This window comes from Rhea americana, unplaced genomic scaffold, assembly GCF_003343005.1.
Source record: "Rhea americana isolate MKP2758 unplaced genomic scaffold, rheAme1 scaffold_19, whole genome shotgun sequence".
Classification (NCBI taxonomy): Eukaryota; Metazoa; Chordata; class Aves; order Rheiformes; family Rheidae; genus Rhea; species Rhea americana.
Genome location: NW_028186038.1, coordinates 6,387,338 through 6,402,471, shown reverse-complemented (window position 1 = coordinate 6,402,471; position 15,134 = coordinate 6,387,338).

Here is a 15,134-nt window from a genome sequence, read left to right as displayed (position 1 = left end):
TCTTTGTTTTGAAACAGAGCAAGAGTGGTCTTTTGTTAAATAAATGAGTTTTTCAGTCACGGAGGGAATTGGTAATTCTTCACTATTCCTTCCAGTCTAATCATCAGGGTTGTTTGACAAAACAAGATAATCTTGGTAGCAAGCAGTATCTTTGCTTTGTTACCAAAGTCCAAACTACACTAACAGCAATTTAGTATCAGGGAAAATTTGCATGATATCTTCTGAAATGACAAGTTGTTAAACTCAGGCCATGTGCACTGTGGAGAAACATGACCGGCTGTTTTTGACAAGCCCCTGAATTTACCCTCATGGGATTTCATATCCTACAGTTACGTTTGCATTTGTTTTTAAAATCTCGTCTACCCAGAGATGAAAACAGTAGCATGCTGCTTGGCTGTCAGGCTTGGAGGTTATTGAGGACATTGATCTGTGATCACACAACAGAATGTGCTGCATTGGAGAAATTCACAGTCCCCTTTCTGAAGAATAATCTCAGTGAAAGACTGTGTATGGTGTTTCCAATGCTCATCTGAAGAAAGGCAGAACCTTTATTTTTGATTTGTATAATCAGTATTAAATCTTCTCATTGAGTGTTTTTACCTAAGAAGGAAAAGTATCATCAATTAAAAGTTAATCTTTTGCTCTTTTGGTTCAGGAGTAAAAAAAGAGGCATGCATGCATTAATTTTACCCATCATTTTCATTGGTAGAAGATTCACTTTTTTTCACCTATGTACGAACATTTTTTGTAAAGCTGCGGTTTCATCTATGTTGATGCAGTTCTCACAAAGCAAGTTATGAAATGGGCTATATGCTGAGCACTCATTGAATGATGCTCTGCATTTTCATCATGTGGAAAGGCACAGTATAGCCTATTTTAAAGGAGGTCATCAAGTGGGGAGATGTAACAGCATGTGATATATGTATGCTGCATAGTGTACAAGGCCACAGAACACATCTAGAAAGGAAACTGTTACAGTCATGGGTTTTATAAAACAGTCGAGTCTGTTAATTAAAAGCAGCACTGACATGAACTAGTTACCACTTTGGGGTGCCATGTAATGACAATTACACATTAGGGAGCTATGCAATTTGCTGTTTTACACTTTCAATAGGGTAAAAATAAACTCTGTCTGAAAATAGTTTTTAGCCTAGCATCAACATGGGTCAGTGTAATATTTCAGTAGTGTTTAATTGTAGGGGTTTTTCTTGGAAATATATAATAGACCTTTGGATCTGCTATTCTAACTAACATGTTTCAGTGGCTTCCATGAGACACACTTGAGTGTGGATGAGACATTTCACTTTTTATGAAGTCTTAATAGGTATCTGAATGTTTAGAGAAGATGAAAAGATCACTGATCAGTTGTTCCTTATGTCTTTCTTGCCTTATTTTTTTTGTCAAGAGAAAAACTGTCAAGAAACTCAAAACTTTAATGTAATTGAGGAACTAACTTTACTCTGTTCCTATTTCCAAATAACTAGTCTGTAAATAACCAAAACAAGTCTTTGAAAATTAAACTGTTATTTTATGGACAGCCCGTGGTCTGAAATGTGGGGACTAGAGTGCTGTCACTGTCTAGCTTCTACTTCAAGCTTTTTTGTGGAGATACTAGGTACTCCTGTGGTTCCCCAGAGAAAACGCAGTTTAGACACACTTGCTGTTTTGACTACTCCTTCCTTTGCTAATGACTAGGAGGGGGAGGAGAGTGGAGGAAGAGTCCTCTTCTTCCTAGTATCTTATTCCATGTCCTACTGCTCTTCACCGAGAAGGACGGCTCAGTCACACTGTTGTTCTAGTTGCACTTTATTTGACTAGAAAACAGTATTTCAGTTCCCACAGTTTACTGGTTTCCTCCCCCACAAACAAGTCAATCATGCAGAGGGCCCCTAAAAAAAATGCATGTCTTCTAGCAAGTCTTGCAAGCTAGTGGAGTAAGACATTTTGAGGCCAGTTATAGAAGAAATAACTAGTGGCAACTAAGCCCATGCTTATTTTTTCCAACAGGGAAGACCAGAGAGGTCAGGATGTGCTGCTTAAGACTTCCTCTGGAATATCAGTATCAACTACTTACAGCCTGGTAGCAACAGAATCTCAGATGTGTTGAAAAACCTGTATTGGCTGGAGTAGTAGTACTGGCATCATGGGAACACAAATCAGTAGTTTTTTCTTGGCATAACACAATAGCGAAAGAGAGTGGAGACTAGTAAATTAAGTCATGTAGTAATTTTGATGCAACTTTGGTAGATCAAGCTCAAAACTCATTTGTTTTGGATAACCTCTTTCTTTCTTGTCCATGCTTTACAGTTCAGCAGAATCTGTTTATCACTTCTGCCTCTAATCTATATTTGAATCACTGTAATGAATCTTCACTGTTCATTTTATTGTCTTGAATAAGGGATGTGAATTCTTTCCCCACAGAGCCAAGATAAGTTTTAACAAGCTACAGAAATTGGGTGAGTCGAGGTTTGTTAGCTGTCTAAAAATGTCTTAGCTGTGTTTCAGTGTCAGCCTTAGAAATGGTATGTATAAYTGCTGTATACCATTTTATTGTCTGAAAAAAATTAAGAGATCATATCTAGTCTATTCTGTGTCAAGATTTTATGTCCTCGTGTAGTACTGTTAAGTGCATCTTGTAGAAGATTCATTAAACTACATTTTAATTCCTCATTACAAATTATTTTGCCTTCTGTGAAAATAACTTTTCTTTCACCTCTGTTTTGACAAACCTTAGTAATAAGAAACCACTAAGGAGACCTCAGTGCAATGGGCTTGCAAACTTTTAAAGCAGAAATCAGGTTTTCAGGCTTTCAGATTATTTATTTATTTATTTATTTATTTATTTATTTATGCTTCAGCTGAAAACTGAATAGTTCTCTTCAATCATGATTTCAAATCCTGGGGTATTAGAGAGAATGTCACATCTGGAATTGGCAATGAAGCTTTTTATTATTCCAAATAGAATTAGTTTGTTGTTGTAAACAGTTAAAATATGTTTAGTATGTTCAATAGTAAGTGCTTGCCATTAGGCTTTCCCTGTACATCTTAAAATACATAAATAAAAGGCCTACCTATTCCTTGGATTCTGAATGCACATTGTGATCATTTGTTTCCACAGGAAGCTGCTGAGTACCTGATGCGTTAGTGAACTACACATTTTCATGCTTTGATTTTTCACGGGTATGTGTAAGTAAGCACATACTTATAAGTATTTTAGTTAGAAGAGAAATATAATATTGCTGAAAATAGTCTTTTATATGGCCTTGCATATGCTTACATTTGTGATTTCTGATTTCACAGTTGGAGGTGGCTAACTAGCAGTTAATCGAGCGTGGGGTTTCACTGTGTTTTGATTTTTTCCTGGCAGCTTGGCTGAGACAGCTGCAGAAAAACAAATTCAGACTCAAGTTCAGTACACCACYGAGCCTCTTTTTCATACTCAGCCTCTAGCTTCCGCAAACACATCAAAATACAGTTAAGGGAGTACTGACCTAACCAGTACTTAGCAGCAGCTAAAGATATGGTTAATGAAATTAACCTMTTTTTTTCTTTTTTTCTTCATTTTTATTTAACCTTTACTGTTCCAAAAACATAACTAGGAAAGACAAATAGCTATAAAGCTTTAAGTGTTATCTGGCTGCTGAAAGTACTTTGTCCAGGAAATAAAGGCATCTAGTTTAGGTATCTGTGTGTCTGGAGGCCAGATGACTTCAGTCCTTCTGTTTGTCATGCACAGTATTCTCTGTGTTTATGCAGGGTTCCTCTTACGCTTGCTTGTGTGTATTATTCCTTGGGTTCAGCTGCCACATACTGCACAATGCCTGGAAATGTACTACAAGTTTATACAGCTTTCTCCCTGCTGGATCCTGCCCTTGAAGGAATTTTTGCCATTGGTGATACAGTTCCTGTTCTACAGTAACTTTAACAGATACAATTTCTCACACTAGGCAGCCAGTAGCAAGCTTTTGTTCTGGTTCTTCTACRTGTAGCTATGAGCTATTTATACTGGCTTGATTTTGCTTATGACTCTTACAGTAAAGAGATATAAAACTGTAGAAGTGTTTTAGTTCCCTGTCATCTGTGCTATTAATACAAGTAATAAACTGCAGTGATGGTGGGAAGGAAGAACATAGGTAGCAGAGGAGCTATTGAGTTGAATATCTTCCTCACAAGGCTCTTAACTGAAGTTATCGTCTCTATGAAACACTAGCCTAAGATGTGCGTGTGCAAATCACATGTAGAAGCACACTGCATAAGCAAAACTGGGTTTGACATGCTGTAGTTTCTTGAATGCAGCTGTGGACTTAGAAAAAAAAAAGCCAAAGTTAAAAGCATATCTCTTTTCTGACATAGATTCATRTAGATACTATCTCCTAAATACCTTCTGCACACATTGAACTTTTCTTATCATGTGGGTAATACCTACCATGCATAAGCAAACTAGCTGCTAAATTATGATCTGTTTATGTCTTAATGCGGGTAATTGTGGATGCTGCCGTGTTATACCGTTTACTGGGACTATATTAGAGCCTAAGTATACAGGATAATGTGTTTTRGATTGTTAAGAAAAGGGGGGATAGCAAAGCAAAAGGAGTAAGATCATACAATGCAGTGGCTTTTTAGTTGTGAATGACTAGAAATATTGGGGTGTTGACTGGGTGGTTAACGTTAGCCTTAATTTTTGTTGTTGTTAATAGGTTGAAACTGTTGGATGCAGTAACAAAGGTGTTGTCAAATGAAATAGCCTCATTTGTCTTTGACAWAAGACAGTCTTGATATTATGCAGGTAATAGTAGATAATAAAAAGAGAGATTGAGCTGTCAGTTTGCTCACTCTGTTGGTACCTAGCAAACGTATCAGATTATTACAGGAAAAAAAAAGAGAAAAGGCTTTGTAGTTTCTGGAGGCCGACAAGTACATGTTTGTTTACATAACTTTATTTGTCAAGCTCTAGGGGATAATGCACTAAAAAAAAAAATATATAGTAGTTTATTCTATACTGGTATATATTGCTTTGAACTTAATTTTAAACACTATAGTTTTTATATTGTAGAAGATGTAATAAAAATAGCTTTTAGTAAAGCAATCAACATCTAAAGCTAATAATTTAATTAGAATGGCCGTAAAGAAAAAAAAAAGGCGCTTTACAATTATGGTTATTTCCAACCTCCCAGGCCTCAGTCTGGAAAAGATAAATGTACGACACAGCAACCGTGGAAACAGAAGTTAATCTTCTGGACTGGGTGGCACCAGGATTTCTGTTTCTGTAGTTGTAGGTTAGGGCTGATGGACTTAGACAAAGGGTGGGCTCTTCTAGCAGGTAGTTTAAATCCAGTCTGATGCAGTCAGTAAAATGATAGAGTCCTGAAAACTCCAGTATTGTTCTGATAGGCTGTTTTAAAGGCCTGTTTCATATTTGTGTTCTAGTGGATAATTAACTGAAACTGTAACATAATAGAGTTCTGGAGGAGCAAGTTTCTTTATCTGATTTCTGAAATGATGATTGCTATATTTGCTCATGTCCTGCTAAACTTTGCAACTGTTGTGAATCTATTAAAAGAACCTTTCAAGCATGCCATTCTTGTTTGCAAACCTTAAGAACCTGGGAGAATATCTGAACTGATACTCTCAGCTGCTGTTTTGTACATCTCACAGTTGAATTGACAGGTTTTTTTTTTTAATTCTGCAGTTCATTTTGGAAAATAATATTTTATTTTAATAGATTTGAAGAGGATCTTCACCTCTGATCTTGGCAGAGAAGCAAAGATGATAGAGTTCTGCTTATTTAAAAGTTTTCCTTTTTATTTTAGAAAGAAGCTTGACTTTCCCCTCTTCTTCCCCACTTCTCCCTCAAACTTCTTGCTCTTCATAAATAACTTTCCAGGATGTAACTAATAGTTACTGTCTTTACAGACATCTTCTGGAATGAGGTATCTAATATAAGCATGAGTCCAGAATTCTTTTGTTCTGATTTAAGATAAAAGTCTTAGTGCTTGACRGTGGGAAATAAATTGAATACTTGTTACAGGGCTGTTCTTAGTTTAAATGACTGCACTAGRCATTATTGTTTTAGGTTTCTGGTTGTTTTGTAACTAAACATTCAAGCTGAAGCACTGTCAACTGTGCACGTGGGATGCATAGATATTTCAGGTCTATTGAGGATGATTGTGAGAGGAGTTAACATTTAAGGTCTGTCCCCTTTGAGGACTTAGGATGGTCATGTGAATGTCCTTCGTGTTTGTTCAAAGTTAGTTAGGGTTTTTTTTGGTTGTTAAATCCAGGCTGCAAACAGGTAAGTGCCCATAGTAAAACAGTGCTTTTATGTAGCATGCCAGATCTTGCTGTAGTGAATTTGCATTGATACCTGGCATCTAGTAGGTGCAAGTAGGGTAAATCAATATTGTAGCCTTGACAGTAGGAACTGTTTTTAGGGATATAGATGGAAAATAGGTGTCCAGCTCCTGCTCACTGTCAGTGGACTTTGGTGCATAGCTGCCCTTGCTGGTTTATTTGTGTGTTTGTTTGTTTTGGGGGGGAGGGGAAATATTCTTGTTTTTAATCTCTCCTGATAAGCAAAAGGGAGGCATGTTTATATTATTAGCATTTCTTATTGTTTAGGGCTGGAAAAGAATTATCAGGGTTATTTCATCCATCCTCTGCAACCTTAGGTCCCTGATTTCTAGGTTACTTTCTAGCTGACTATTTTTTATATCAGATTAGGAAGTGAAATTTTTCTTGTACAAGCAGAGAAGGCACTAGCCTTGACCTTTTAAAAGTGAGCAGAAAGTTTGCCGTTTCATCCAGTGAGTGGTAGGTTATTTCATACCAGATATCCTCTCCTTTATATTAATTGTATGGAGCTAAAAGCTTAGTTTGGCATGAACTAATTATAAAAACAGGACTCTGAGTCAATTTTCTGAAAGCATCCTCCCAGATTAGGAGGATCAGCAATCCACTGCTATAGCATCAGTGAAAACAGAATGAGAGAACACTGAAAATGAGTAGATTTTTTGTTTGAGTAGGTTGGTCTATCAGCCTCCTTATTGAAATGTAATAACCTGAAAGAAGGATTATTCTAACTTTATTTCACAGGTAAATAGTTGAAATTCTGATCAGCTGGAACTAATGACTGCTGGCATTTAAGAGTCACTGCCATTTAGAACTCAACAAAAATGTTTAGAAAGGCTAATCCCTTCCTATAGGATTATATCCAAATACTGTCTAGTATACTTCAGAGCCTGAGTTTGACAGTATGTGAAAGCTTTAAAATGTCCTATGAAGTCATCAGCTGAAAAGTTCATTAGGCACTCCTAAATCCTAGATGCTTTTTAGGATTCTGTGGAATACCAGCTGTTCTAGATCTGGCTCCCTGAACACAACAAACACCATTTCCCTGAAACTGTATCTAAAGCCACATTTCAGACAGTAAAACACAATACTTGTCAGAATGTTTGCTTTTGCACTGCTGATGAAAGATAACAGATCAAAATTAAACATCTGATGCTGTTGCTACTGATCTCTCATTTCAGCTAAATTAGGTTATTATATGAACCTAGAAAAAAATAGTTTTAGTACTGCACTGCACTGCACTGCACTGCACTTTCTTACTTTTTCTTTTGGTTGCATGTAAACAGTAGAGTTTTGTACTAAGCTGATGATTTGCTTATGCTAAAGGGAGTATGTGCTCCTTTCATGTCCTTGTGCTAGGCCTGGCACTCATCTGACCACATGATCAACAAGCCAATTGCAATCTCCTAATCCAGCAGAAAATGTTTGATTTTTTTGGTTCATTTTTGTTCCATTACAGTTGATTTGGCTCATGGTGTAGTCAACTGCCAGAGCCAACTCCAGAGATGCAGGAAGAACATGTGGCTGGAAGAGGGAAAGAATTAGAAGTGGGAAAGGAGAGGAGAAAGTAGACAGACTGTTCTGCAGCTTTTAATATGTAACAAATAGGTTCCAGATGTTTGCAAGTGTTTTTTTTTTTTTTTTTTTTTTTTTTTTTTTTTTTATTATTTACTACTCCAGTACTATACAGTACAAGTAGAAGGAGCTGTGTAGAATTACTAGTGTTTCTCTGGCATCTTCCCTGCTTCCTTCCCTCAGCCCTCTACCACAAAATGAGAGTAGGTTTGTTCTGTGTTGTTCCGTGAAGGGGTAGTAAGCTAGAAGCTGTATGCTCTTACTTTACTGGAGGCAACTTCTTCTGGAGAAGCACAGGCAATGTTGCTACTGAGAATTTGGGTTTTGTCTTTAAAGAGGGCTTCATAGGTTCCACATCTGGTTACRCTATGCCTACACTCATCACAGATATTCCTCTGTCACTTCTTTGTGATATGCCTTGTATTTTTCTTTCAAATATTTAGAAATCTACATTTAATAATTTGTAGTAGGAAATTTTGCAGTTGAGAAACTAATAGATTGAGTTCCAAGGTGTGATACTGAGTTCGTTTTAATTACCTGCCTTYATCTGAGTATCCTAGAATGGATTCTGATCTTCACAATTTGTTTTGCTTTCATCTCATCATTTCTATTTCTTTGAATGTATGTTTTGATAATACTTAGGTGGCCAGTACATTCTATCAGACATTGTAGTATTTAAAAGTTAAATGTATATGTGTGGAAAATTGTGTTTTTAGATAATGATTACTGAAATATGTTACAGTAGAAGTTTGCTTTCTATTTTAAGCTAGTAACAAAATGTTTTTAGCTGTTAAATAATGCAAGAAAACAGAAAACCAGTCAGATTAGCTGGAAAGAGGATGGCAAGACCCTACACACAGAGGAAATTTAGGAATTACTTTGTGCTAAAACTTTGGGTTTTATTCAGAAAAGAGTRACTTGATTTACATAATTAGAAAGTGATTGAAATACTGAGATTTTGAAATGTAAGCTCTCATATTACTAAATTCTACATTCTCTCCAAATAAGAACTTGAATGTTTTTATTTGGAGAGAATGTAAATTGATACACAACAGTTAATATACAGTCAATTCACCATGACCAGGATTAACTATGAGGCTGAAATTCTAGGTGGAAGAATCTGTATAGTACAAGTATTGTAGGTTGTAAACTGTAGCAGTGGGCCTAACAGTGCGTTGATTGGAGCCAGTAAACCCTCCTAGAATCAAGAACGCTGAGCAGCCAAGTATAGGCACACTCGGTGGCTTCGCAAGAGCCACATCATGTCCAGAAGAAGCAGCACTCAGCTCAGGCTGAAGAGCTTCTCTGGGCTTGAGCTGTCTCTGCTCCGGGACAGGTAGGTGTATCTGTACTGTGTGCTTCCAGTTTTAAGAACGCACTGAAGCAACACTGGCTTCTGCAYGAAGCAGTTTGGATCTTTCATTCATCTTACATAACGTTTCTGAGCATCGGCCAGCCATGGGAGCCATAGAGCTGTGTGAGCTCTGTGTGTGTGCAGTCCTGTGTCCAAACTGCCAAGTCTTTCTGTAGCTTGGTCAACCCACAACCTGGATTAATTGTTAATAGATGTGTGTAATCTTGGTTTTCAATGAGTTCTGGTTAGTGATCTTGTCTATATGGTGGAAAGAAAGGGGATCACTTATCTTTAAACTATATGAAGCTCATTCATTCCTGATGTCTAATAATGACTGGAAAAAATGAGGGAGAATAGAGGCTTGCAAACTTCATTGATTTTTGAGGGAATTTCCTGTTACTTTTTTATAATTCACTCTTTTCTTCARTGCAGAGATAGTTGAATAGGTTGGATGGAATTTGCTTTCACTGTTTACCGTAGAAATGAACAAATGTAGAGTCACATAATATCAACAGAAATTCAAAAAATTGAATCTGCTATGATTCATGTCATAGCTGATGGCCAGTCAGCTTTTTAAACACTGATTAATTACTTTTTTTCACAGGCACAAATTAACATTCTTAAGCTTCCTTTTTAATTAAACTTTAACCTTGAAAATTGGGATGATTGTGTAACAGTGACTCTATTCAAATGAAATATTCATTAGGTACATAAAGCTGTCATCAGGTATTTGTTTTCCCCCCTGGCTTGCAGCTTCTCCTAATCCTCTCATCATTGGTAAATTCTGCCTTCTACAAGGTATCCAGGAGGGATGGTGTAAGTGTCCTATAATGTGCTTCAGGCAAAATGAGACAGATGTGGATAATAGTTTGGTGATCTGAGCTAACTTGTCTGGTTTTTTTTTTTTTTTTTTTTTCCTGAAGGATCAGATAGTGCTCACAGAAAGCAGTCTGCTGACTCTGCAGTAGAGGCTGTAATATCCTGGCAGAGGCAAATGGGAAGTTTAGGTAGTTAATGTCTTCTGCTAGTTCAGCTCAACTTTGTACAAGATGTGCCTCCACTTGCTTAGGTGGGGCTATATTTCCTTGCTTTGGCTTATTTTTAATACTTAACTTTTGAATAATGTCATTTGACATCTTTTTATACAGTAGAAAATATTTGTGAGAAGCCAGAAAGTCTTTACGGGCTTCAGACATCTATTTTAAGAGTTCTTGCTGAGTGGTTTTTTTTGTTTGTTTTTTTTTTTTTTTCATTTCTGCTGAAATATGTTTGAAGGATTATGCACTGATCTGGGTAAAGTGGATATGGGACATGGTCCAAACGGGTGCATTCTGGAAGAGAGGCCAGAGATGGTCTGCCACAGGGCAATAGGCATGTTTGCTGCTCTGTGTTTGAAGCTCTGTATCAAATCAAGTAGATTTAAATCAAACATTTCTTGTACTCTGCACACCTATATCACAGAATGGTTGAGGTTGGAAGGGACCTTTGGAGATCATCTAGTCCAACCCCTTTCCTCAAGTAGGGTCACCTAGAGCATGTTGCCCAGGACTCTGTCCGGACAGCTTTTTGAATATCTCCAAGGACGGAGATGGCCACAGCCTCTCAGGGCAACCTGTTGCAGTGCTCAGTCACCCTCACGGTAAAAAAGTCTTTCCTCATATGCAGAGGGATGTTCCTGTGTTTCTGTTTGTGCCCGTTGCCATCACAAGGCACCACTGGAAAGAGTCTGGCCCCATCTTCTTTACATCCTCCCTTTGGATATTTAATCACATTGATAAGATCTCCCACCTCAGTCTTTTCTAGGCTGAAGAGTCCCAGCTTTCTCAGCCTCTTCRTATATGAGAGATACTGCAGTCCCTTAATCATCTTAGTAGCCCTCTGCTGGATTTGTCACAGTAATTCCGTGTCTCTTTTGTATTTGGGAGCCCRGAACGGATGCAGCATTCCAGATGCCGCCTCACTGGGGCTGAGTAGAGGGGGGAGGAGGATCACCTGCCTCGACCTGCTGGCAATGTTCTTCCTAATGCAACCCAGCACCACCGGCCACCTTTACCACAAGAGCACGTTGCTGGCTCATGTGCAACTTGTTGTCCACCAGGACCCCCAGATCCTTCTCCATAAAGCTGCTTTCCAGCAGCTCAACCCCCAGCCTGTACTGGTACATGGAGTTATTCCTCCCTAGCTGCAGGACTCTGCACTTCCCTATATAAACTTTGTGAGGCTCCCCTCTACCCTCTTTCCAGCCTGTTGAGGTCCCCTTGAATGGCAGCACAGCCCTCTGGTGTATCAGACACTCCTCCTGATTTGGTGTCATTAGCAAACTTGCTGAGGAGGCACTCTGTCCCTTCATCCAGGTCATTCATGAATAAGTCAAACAACATTGGACCCAATATTGACCCCTAGGGGGACACTAGCAGGCCTCCAAGTGGACTTTGTGCAACTGATCACAACCCTCTGAGCTTTGCCATTCAGTTTTCAGTCCACTTCATCCTCTTCAGATGAGTCCTTTCATGTAGCTTGCACTTTCTGAGCTTGCCTATGATTTTATGGGAGACAGTATGAAAAGCCTTGCTGAAGTCAAGGTACACAATGTCCACTGCTCTCCCTTCATCTACCCAGCTAGTCATTCCATCAGAGAAGGCTAGCAGGTTGGTTAAGCAGGATTCCCYCCCCTCCCCGTRCCTTGGTGAATCCATGCTGATTACTCCTGATCACTTTCTTACCCTTCATATGCTTAGAGATGGGGATCCAGGATGAGCAGTTCCATCATCTGTCCAAGGATGGAGGTGAGGCTGACTGGCCTGTAGTTCCCTGGGTCCTCCTTCTTGTCCTTTTGAATGACRTATACTGGAAACTAAAACAAAAACAGTGGTGGTAGAAGGCAATGGAGGTGGAAAGGAATTCCAAGGAAGTTCTATTGATGTCCTGAATACCAAGACTGACATTAGATTCAAAGGAGAGTTGTGTCGACATCTTGTCTTAAGGACCAAGACTGTCTTTGTGATCTGGACAAAACAAGGRCATTCTGAATGGCTTATTTTAATTGAATGAACAAAATACCTGGTTGTAAGGAACCTGGTCTTTAAGGAAGATTGTGCTATCAAGATTTTTATCCTGAATCACAAGTGTTAAGATAAAAATTCAAGGCATTCATTTTTGCTCTGTGTTTAAGATCTTCCCCTTCTGTATTTAGGATTTAAGGTAGGTTATGTTGTGATGAATAATGTAAAATACATGCCTAACTTACTAAGGAGTAGTTTAGTTTGTACAATTCCAAACAAGCAGGAAAGCGATAGAGTGCACTTCATTGTTGGACACTGAAATTAAAATCTTACATTAACTGGGGTGTGTTCTTCAGAATGGACTTTATACCTCTTATGATGCTCTCTGGTTAATTGGCAGGATTTTTTCTTAATTGCAGTCTGGACTGGCACGGCTGAAGCCTTTTGCATTGATAAAGTGTCTCTGGAGACAGAACTGATAATGTACTTTTGGAAAACACAGAGCTAATTCATATTGAAATAACATTACAGTCACAGAGAAGGAAAAATCTGTTTCTGTTTTGCAACATTGAACAATCATTTTCATGTTCTTAAGAAGTAATGTGTTACATAGTCTCCGAGCTTGGTAGTTATCAACTGTTGCTCATTTTGAGTATTAAAATTTGAGGTTTAAGCCAGCACCACATTAAAATATTTAACAGCTTTTTCATAGCTGATGGCTTCCAACTGGGAATTGACTTCCATTTATGACAACTTTTTTTTAATAGAGATACTGTCAGCAGCCTGTATGTATGTTTTAAGGTGGTTATTTTAGAAGTACAGTAGTCACCAGAACTGTCAAAATGTACTAGATTCTAGTTTTACTTCTCAATAATGGGCATCTTGATCTGCATATTTAGAATTTTCTGATCTATGATCTAACTGAATGATAGGCACCACTAGTTACCCAAGACCTTCTTACGTAGGAGGCCTATAGTTTGATGTTCCATTACTTGGAATGGATAATTTGGGATGGGATATTTGAGTTGATAATCATCTGTCAGACCAGACCGAAGCTTGAATAGTCTAGTAAGTCTCCTTGAAGTGTGCCCTGTGGTCATTGGTGGTGAGTTTGTCTTTTGCAGGGTTGARTTCTTTTTAGGACTGAGAGAATTCCATTCTTCTGTGAATTTCCAAAGAATGGATATTTCCAGGTTTCATCAGATGAGACTGATAGTGCAGTGCTGTAGATTCTTAAGAGTTAGGGAAATGAGTTAACTGTCTCTCTTGAATTTGAGTGGAAGCCATGAAGACAAATAAATGTGCTTATACACTAAGTACTTTTTTGTCATTCCCAGCTGTGCTTGCAAGTGCTTGATAACTTAGCAGAGTGATGAACTCTTTTATTTTCTAAACTCTTAAACGCTTAAATGCTATTAGTCAGTGTAGTAAAGTTGTGCTAACCTTCCTTGTAATGTTACTATTTTGTAGTCACTAGTAATCTGATACCTCTTATTAGCCCTGAAAGATCTTGTAATGTTACTATTTTGTAGTCACTAGTAATCTGATACCTCTTATTAGCCCTGAAAGATGGGGGGAAAAAATCTGTAATATGCTTTTAAAAACTTTTAACTAAATATTTACATTGGGGGGGAAAAAAAGAAGTCCGAAGAACTTTGTTAGTGTTTTTTTTTTTTTTTTTTTTTTTTTCTTTAGAGAGCTCCAATATTTTCTGTATTGGGTGGAGTTTGTGCAGCTGTTTTTATCCCTGTGTTAATGTATTTGGTTACGGGAGTCTTTCCACATAATTGAGCAAACACAGGAGAATATTTATGTAACTGAAGGTTTGCAACTGCCTGTTGAATTAATTGGGAGAGGAATAATTAGGCAAATGGTAGTGTCCAAATGGTCCCAGTAGAAAAATGTATTGCAATCCCAATAGAATCTCATTAATGTTGTTATTTGTGATGGGCTGTGCTTTTCGTAGCGCCATAAAGGAGCGGCAAATGTGGAGGGATCTCAGTGGGGTGTCAGCTTGGGTATGAAGCAGAAACAGTATCAAGGTTTTAAGCTGTCTAGTCTCATTATTGTCACTTAGCCAATGCTGCAGCTCCACTGTCTGCTTAAAAATCTTCCTCGATTGAATGAGCCACTTCTCATGAAATACCTGCAAAAGATAAACTTAGAGTTTTAGTACTTGTTAAAGAATTGTTGCTTTGTATATCAAAAACAGGTTCTCTTACACCAAGCAGATAACCAAATAAAAAATGAGACAAATATTAAGCTTATTTCAAATGCTTTTGCTTGAAGTCAACAACTTACTGTTTCAGAGAACAGAAAAGTTAGTAAGCATATTATCTATTCTTTCCATTGTAATGTTAATCAGATAGTAAAATAAAGGAAAACTCATGGAAAACTCATGACATCTTGTTCCAGTTACAAAACTGTGGCCTGGAATACAAATCTACTTTCACAGGAAAACAGTTGAAAAGCTAGCTAACACTTTTGGCTACATCATGAAGAGATATCTGCATATCTAGCACTCACCTCTGTTGGTTCTGTAAGGGAAAAACATATTAGCATCTTAATGRCATCACTCCTTCCAGCTTTACCAACATCTGCTTTCTTGACTACATTTTGAGACCTGGAACAGAGTGGGTTTGAGTACTGCAACAGAGAGGTTAATTAATGTGATATCATCTTTATTGTAGCTGTTCTAGGAAGTATTCTGTTTAGTTTCTGCTCTGTGTTAGCGAGAGCTATCATTTGGTCAGATAAGGAAAACATCTTTAGAAAAAGTTCTCTAGGGTAATTAAGTGTAAGTCAGGTTTTCAGTGTGTAGAAAGTCAAACACAGCCTGTATGCCATAACTGGGA